This window comes from Capsicum annuum, chromosome 6, assembly GCF_002878395.1.
Source record: "Capsicum annuum cultivar UCD-10X-F1 chromosome 6, UCD10Xv1.1, whole genome shotgun sequence".
In the NCBI taxonomy this organism is placed as follows: domain Eukaryota; kingdom Viridiplantae; phylum Streptophyta; class Magnoliopsida; order Solanales; family Solanaceae; genus Capsicum; species Capsicum annuum.
In genome coordinates, this window is record NC_061116.1 from 195,064,423 (window position 1) to 195,072,447 (window position 8,025).

The following is an 8,025-nucleotide window of genomic DNA, read 5'->3' on the forward strand; positions in this document are numbered from 1 at the left end:
GAATCTGATCTATCCGCGATTATGTTGATTTATACAAGATTAAATGTAAAGTTGATATAGTTTATTATTTACGAAGCTCAATATCTATGCGTGAACATTTACGTAATCGATGCATTCCACTATGAGGTCCATCGATTGTGTCAAGTGTATATCATGGACTATAAGCCTTGTCAATAATATACCATATTAATTTATTACCCTTAGTAGCATATTTGAAAAACAAAGGAATAATTAATTAATCAAAAAATAAATAATAAAATTTTATGCTATTAAAGAATCTTAAACACGCCATGTGATCATATGAGAGTCCACATAAATTGTAGAAGGTGATGAAGGATGTGTGAGGATGGACTGAGGATAACAAATGAATTCCTCACAACATACTTGTGCTTTGGTAAACATTAACCTAAGGATGTTGGTTGTTCAACCACAACTCATCACCTCACACATCTTTGATCAACACTTTTAATTTACGTGGACTCTCATACGACCACATGACTTGTTTAGACTCATTCGATTGCATAAAATTCAATTAATTATTATTTTATTAATTAAATAATCTTATTCAAAATATATGCTAGTCATGGTCTATAAATATGTGTTCTAATCTAGTACATTTATTAATGAAGTTGTACACCATATATGTTAGACTATACTTAGTTATGTGCTCGGCCTGATATAGTCTAGCATAGAATGTAAACTACTTCCACAATTAAATAACTAGACTATGATATGTAATCATAGATCATGACTAACACATATTTTGAGAAGGATTAATTAATAATAGATTAATAAATAATTGGATATTATGCAATTAAATGAGCCTAAACAAGTCATGTGATCGTACAAGAGTCCACATAAATTGAAAGTGGTGATCAAAGATGTGAGGTGATGAGTTGTGGTTGAACAAATGAATTCTCCACAACATACTTGTGCTTTGGGTAAACATTACCCTAAGCATGTTTGTTGTTCATCCACTACTCATCCTCAAACATCTTTTATCGCCTTATCCAATTTACGTGGACTCTCATACGATTACATGCCTTGTTCAAGTTCCTTTAATTGCATAAAATTCAATTATTTATTATTTTATTAATTAAATAATCCTTCCCAACATATGTGCTAGTTATGGTTTATGAATATGTAGCATCGTCTAGTGCGGTTATTAAGAAATTAGGTCTTAGTCTATGCTAGACGGTCTATCTATGCGGTGCATCATCGATTATAAATAAGGTCTATAAAACAAGTCCAGCAGTAAAAAAAATCTAAATGTCAGATTTTTACAACGGTAATAAAGTACACGTCAAATCACATCCAACGGTGATATCTCACTTTTTTCATCTATAAAAAGAATGTTATTTTTGAGTTAACACTCTTTTTTTTTTTTTACTTTAATTTTTATTAACAACTACAATGTCTCAAGCATCCCAAAAATCAAATGCAAATGTGTCCTACATATGTAATTGTGGCAATCCAGCTATTTTTAGGACGTCACGCACCGATTGAAATCCAAGTTGAAAATTTTTAACTGTGCGGTTGGAAAGGATAATGACAGATGCTTTTTTTTAAGTGGTTTGATGGAGAATCACCGACGAACATCCCATCGACATCAAATTTTTAAGGCGCTTCCAAGTTTCATATTCTCCAAAGGCTTTGAGAATCTGAAGAAAATAGAGATTTACTCATGACATTGCTAAAAGAAGCCGAAGAGAAAAGGGACTACTTGAAAGGATCATTAAAAGAAGTCGAAATTGAGAGGGATCAAGTAAAACAAAGGTTGATTTTGACAGAGGAAAAAGAGAAAGGCCTAAAAAATTTATTGTATGATTTGTTATTGTTGCTGGCTTTCTTGAAAGGTGTAATAGGGATATAGGAAACTGAATAAATAGATGTACGATTTCTTAAATCATCGTTGATGTAATCTATAATTAATAGAAAATTATGACTGTCATTTATCATCGACCTCTATAAACCATGATAGTTACTGTAAATATATGATTTACTTAATCGATGGTCTGTTAAGTTTATAAATTATAGAGAACAACTTCCACAATGTTTTTAATCAACCACTATTGTTAACACCCAATTTTGGCTCGCCCTTTTTCCTTTAATTACTTTTTCGATGCTTCTTGGCCCTAAATAATTTTTAAAAATTAAATAAGAAATAATATTCGTCTTTTTACCTCTATTTCCACAAATTTTAAATAATAAAAGAAAGTCTATTTTTCTATCATATTATAGAATATTTTAATTAAATATAATTAAATATTTTAACATAAAAAAATTTAAAAATAAATATTTTGATAATCGAATTCACATTTTTTCTAATTTTATTTTTAGGCGATATGGTGAACTTATGTATATTTTGTTATATAAAACAAATATTTTATATTTTATTCTTATTTTCAAATATATCTTATATCCTTATTTGTACACGCACACATATTTATACATATATTTTGGTTAATATTTAACTGTAAAAATATTAAGTCGGACACATATACAAATCATGTTTGTAATTTATATACGTTAAGAGTAAAAAAAAATTTTAGGACAGTAGGAAGCGTCGATAAAAATTAATTTCAATAGAAAAAGAGTATTCGGGCTGACAATAATTCAATTTTTTTTATCTTTTATTATTATTATTATTATTTTTAATCTAAACCCAACTCTTATTTTATAAATTTCTATAAAGAGTCCAAAAATAGCCCCAAACCCAATTCAATTCGCATCCAAACAAACATAAATTGATCTAGTCCGTCAATTTGTTTCTAATCTGAGAGTCTCAAGTTTTTCAATCATATATTCATATATATATATATATATATATATATATATATATATATATTATTTATCATTTTTTCTTTATTTTTATATTAAAGCTGAGCCGTTCGATCGAACGACTGGACGGTCCGGAATTCAGTCAACAAAACAGTACAAGCAAATAGCTTTTTCTCTTTCCAACACCCCTCACATGTCTCTTTTCCCCAAACCAGTAGTGTTCTATCTCCATCACTAATTTCTCAAAACAACAATAAAACCAAACGCGCTTTCCCCTTTCTCTTCTTCCTTCTTTCTTATCTCCTTCAATTGTGAAACTCTAAGACCCTAGTTGCATCACCATAGCTATCTGTGCCTGCCAAGATTCTCCCTATTTTCAGTCGTTCAACTCGTCACTTCGAGATATCAGCAAAAACAGACCCAAATTGATACAAGAGTTAAATTTTATTTCGAATTCATGATTAATGCTCGAGAACCGTCCAAATCTGAGGGGGTATTAGTCCGTTTCAGCCTTTGATTTTCAAATTTTGAATTTGCCCGTTGACTTTCTCGAATTTTTGGTTCAAATTCGGAATTTGAAGATAAATACTCATGATTTTAGCACTCAAAGAGAAAGGAGGGTTAGAAAAAAAATGAGTTAGGACACTCGAAAATTGGGGAATATTTACAAATTCACAAACAAAGTCAAAAATCGAAAGTTTCTTTTCTTGTTTTCGGTATAGGATTTAGATTCCGGAGTTCGAGCTAGATATTCAAAAAAATTCTTGACGTAGAGCCCCAGATTTACTGCTCAACAAAAGGTGTGAATCTATATCTTTAATTTTTTTGTACCTTCGTCTCCTTCACTTTCAGTTCTGTGAAAGTTTAGTTTTGTTATTCACTTTGGTCAAGCATGAGTTATTTTTTTTTTTTGGATTCTGAGGATAAATATAATTTTGACTTGAAAAATTATCTCACAAGTGAGTACATAAGTCTGTGAATATGTGCATATGTGTGTCTAGTTTGTTTCAAAACCTGTTGGTTGTGTTCTGTTTTTTTTTTAATATTGTTGGATGTGTTCTTGATTTTTGTTCTCAGTTTTGATGTAGATCAAGTATAATCTCGAGAAAAAACTGAAAGTAGTTTCCCACTCCATTTCAATTTCATTGTTGTTTTGTATTTGTTGTATATTAGACAACAAGTTATGTCGTACATCTGAAACTCTATTTTTAGAGTAATCCTAAAATCAGAATCTTGGTTGCTTTGTGTTTACATGATGTTTCGAATTCGGGATGAATAAAGTTTTGCAAAAACTTTTAGTTTTTACCATAATGTGGTTTGATTTTGAATCGGCAGTTTGTTTTCCTCCTCTTACTCGTTCGATATTCATGTGAGAATATGGGTATTCTTTAATGAAACAATGACTTGAAAATGTCACAAATTGCCAAAATATGAACAAGCCGCTAAAGTATGGACCCTTACGTGTGGCTGTTTTATGCATTTTATTTTAAGCTAAAGATTCTTTTGAAATAATAAATAAATTCGACGTCAAGTTTTGTTGGGAGCTTGATTAAGGTGATCTCGAAATGAAAAAAATAGCTTCAACTCTTCTGCTTATTTTCTTTAGATGTTGAAGAACCTACTGTATGCGTTTTCTTTGACAAGTGAAGCTATATGAAAGTGCCTTTAAATTATATAACTCGACTATTGATCAATCCAGAAATATACGTGATTTATGACCATCTTCTTATAGTTTGTTTTACCCTTAATTTTATAACTACTCGATCTTGTAATAGCTAAATGGACGTAAACGATTTGTTGCGCGAAAAAATCTTGATATTTGAACAATTAACTTTGATTTGAAGAACATAGTCACTTTGTGTCTGTTTTTAAATTTATATTGCATCTCAAAGTACTATGTTAATTTAGGATTGAAATTTACATTATTATCTTTTCTTTACACTTTGATGTCGCGTTAAATCTTGAAGTGTCTTCCTAATCTTTATCTTCCTTTTTCTACCTTTATATGTACACTCGGGGTAAACTTGGAGTTTGAGAACAAACTCCACCTCTGTCCAAATCAGAGCGATGCTCGTGTCCAGCAGTCCAATCCTCGCATCAAAGTGTTCACGTGTCTCCCTTCTTTTTCTTTTCTCCTCAAAATTTTATATCCTTTTATTGACATATATGCATATACTTTTACATCCTAAGATAACATTCTGGTAGTCTGCATTATTTTCTTTGTTAGTATTTGTTTGTGCGTGAATTATGACTAAGAATCAAGTAGGATGGCTTCTTCCCTTTGGAATTATACTTGATTTAAACGGGAAAAAATACCACCCATTATTTTTTTTTGAATTCCCAGGAAAGAAGCAACCTTTCACAACATCATTTTTTCTAGATTGCTTCAAACAGACATGAAGATTTTTTTGAAATATTGTCATTAATAATTTTAAATCAGGAGTTTCGGCTCTCGGTAGATTTGCGAGTATGCCTAAGTTTTCAAACCCATTCAACTGCTCCAAGCCCGAAAGTTCAAACCAATAATAGAGCGCCACCTACATTTTTTAAAAGATAATTCTTTATCGATCCAAAACATCCTGGTGTTATCTATTTTAACATTCGTTTATTTTTTTTTATAATTTCATCTCAAATTCTAATAGGTTTCGAAACATAAGGTATATATGGTTCCCATGCTAACATACACAAGGTATATTTTACTACAATTATTATTATTTTATTCTTTTTTTGTTAATATTTATTTTCCCTACTATTATCACTATTGTCATTCACGCATCATTTCAACTTCATCACATATATATACACTTTACTATTACTTTATTTCCTATCTAGTTCAAACCCATTAGAAATCACCAATTGAATAAATTTTTGCATATTTTTCATACACTTCTAAATATACATATACTAATGTTTATTTTACTGACAAAGGTATACCTTCCTCCACTTTAACGTCATATACTTTCGAACATATTTGCTTATAGAATTAAAACTTTATAATACACATACAAAATACAATTTTTCCTTTCCCATATTTTTGACAAACATATATTTTTTACAACAATTACGTTATATATCATGGTATATTATAGTGGTATATTTTATATACCTTGAGTTTCTTTTCCACAAAAATTATAAAGTCTTTTTTTAATCACCATTTTAGCAACTAATAAAATAAATAATTCCCAAATATTTTTCTAAAACTAGGTTTAAGGACTATCTTCGAATAGGCTTTGAGGGGTGCTTAATACCTTCTCCTCGAGTAACCAAAACCCTTACTTAGAATCTCACTGATTTTCGCAGATAAAAAATAGAGTTTCCACATCATAAAAATGATTTTCCTAGTTTTTCCTTAAAAGTTAGGTGGCGACTCAAAAACAAAACAAACATTTTTTTTTCAAAACTCAAGAGTCATTAAACACCACTATACGTCGCGTGTTGTTTCGACCGGTTCGAAATAGGGCTCGACAACTATAAATTAGGACAATAGCTGAACTAGTAATGTAATGCAGTCAACTGTTTAATCTAACATGACAATGAAATAACTGAACATAATTTCATCAGTAAATATCATCATTGACATGCCAAATATATGTAATTCAATTATCAATAAAAAAACAAATCACAAAAAATAACAAATCATTAAGAAAATCGTTTGTTCCAAATCCACCAAACTGCTTATTTTGTTGATTGAGTTCTGCAACAATGCCTATCATATTCACATCCTTTTCTTCATGTTTTTTCTTCCATTCTTATACTCTTTTCTCCTCATTTTTCTTCTCTTCTTTTGATGATTTTTACTCCTCTTTTATTTTTTCAACCTCCTGTTCAACCACTACTTCTTTGTCAACTGTCTTCTCGTTTTTATCTTCTTCTTTTACTGATTTCTTTTCACCATCTTCTTTTGTTTTCTCCTCATATTCTTTTTCTTCTTCTTCTTCTTCAGTTGTCATCTCCTCATTTTTTTTCTCTTCTTCTTCTTTCGCATCTTGTTCATCTGCTGCATTCTCCTCTCCCGTTTCTTCTTCTTTCTTCTCTGCTTTAACTTTTTCATCTTCTACAGCAATGTCCATCACTACGACTGCAAGTTCTTCGAGGTTTACTTTATGCTGGCTACGAGGGGGACTGTCGAGGTGCACTACAATATTTTGAAAGGATTACAAAGAATATGCAAGAAAATTAAATTGAAAGAGCAAAAAATAAATTAATTTACCTTTATCTTATTGCTTCTTCTTGTTCTTCTCGATTGTCCTCAGCCTTTCATCTCTAACAAAAGAAGCAACATCCAATATACTTTTCTCGAGCAAAGAAACACGCTTGCGTAGGTCATCGTTATTAGAAGTGTCTGGTGCAGTTTTGAGTTCACTAGAACCAGCATGATCACAAGCATGTGCTAGACTTGGAACATAATGATGGTCACCCAAATCTTCGCCTTCATCCGCAACCTCCGATGATGAAATCAGGATAGTTACGCCATTTAGCTGCGCCTTCAACGCATTGATGGACGTATCCTTAACTTCGTCCATATATGACTTAAATGCTTTCATGTATCTCTGCTCCATCTCACGGATAATAGGGGTAAGGTACGGATGTACAATCTACAAAAAAATAAAAATAAATTACGCCACATTCACTAATATAATAATATTATTATCATATCATAATAAGTATAATTTTACCTTTGTGTTGTTTCCTCTGTACTTAAACAGGTCACCTTTCATTATGTTGTCGCAATTCGACATGTGCCATCTAAGAAGACAGGGAATGGACAGAGGAGAATCCATTGACTTGCCAACGTACCTTTTCAGATGAGGAAAGGCCTCATATATCCAAACCTACAATCAATAAAAGCATAAGCAAATCTACACTGTCTATGTATTATTGCATAAATATGTAGGATTCTATAATAGAACAACAAGATGGTAGATTATAAGTACCAGAAACGCCCAGGAAAAGTCAAATAACGCGTACGATGCATTATTCCTCTTGACAAAATTTCTTTCTGCTTGGTCAGATCAGTCTTCTTTTTCAGATAGCTCAAGGTCGGGTTAAATGACTTTTTTTCCCATGAATACCCCTCGAAGAATTCTAAATCTGCCGCCATCTTGATTTGGTCCGAATCCATCTTCTTTGACGGGCCCTTTGCCAACAGCATCGCTTGCATGAACCAAATCAAAGCACACTTCAACTTTTGTTGATTATTCAACCTATTACCTTTCATCAGGCTAATCAACTTTGCCGCAGTAA

General features: G+C 31.3%; 1 long non-coding RNA gene across 1 annotated transcript; it reads left to right on the plus strand.

Moving 5' to 3' along the window:
* The first annotated feature begins 2,956 nt into the window (after positions 1-2,956).
* LOC124899305 lies at positions 2,957-7,748 on the plus strand. The gene is made up of 2 exons (XR_007056592.1): positions 2,957-3,581; positions 7,488-7,748. It is a non-coding gene; the product is annotated as an uncharacterized LOC124899305 (long non-coding RNA).
* Positions 7,749-8,025: the final 277 nt, after the last annotated feature.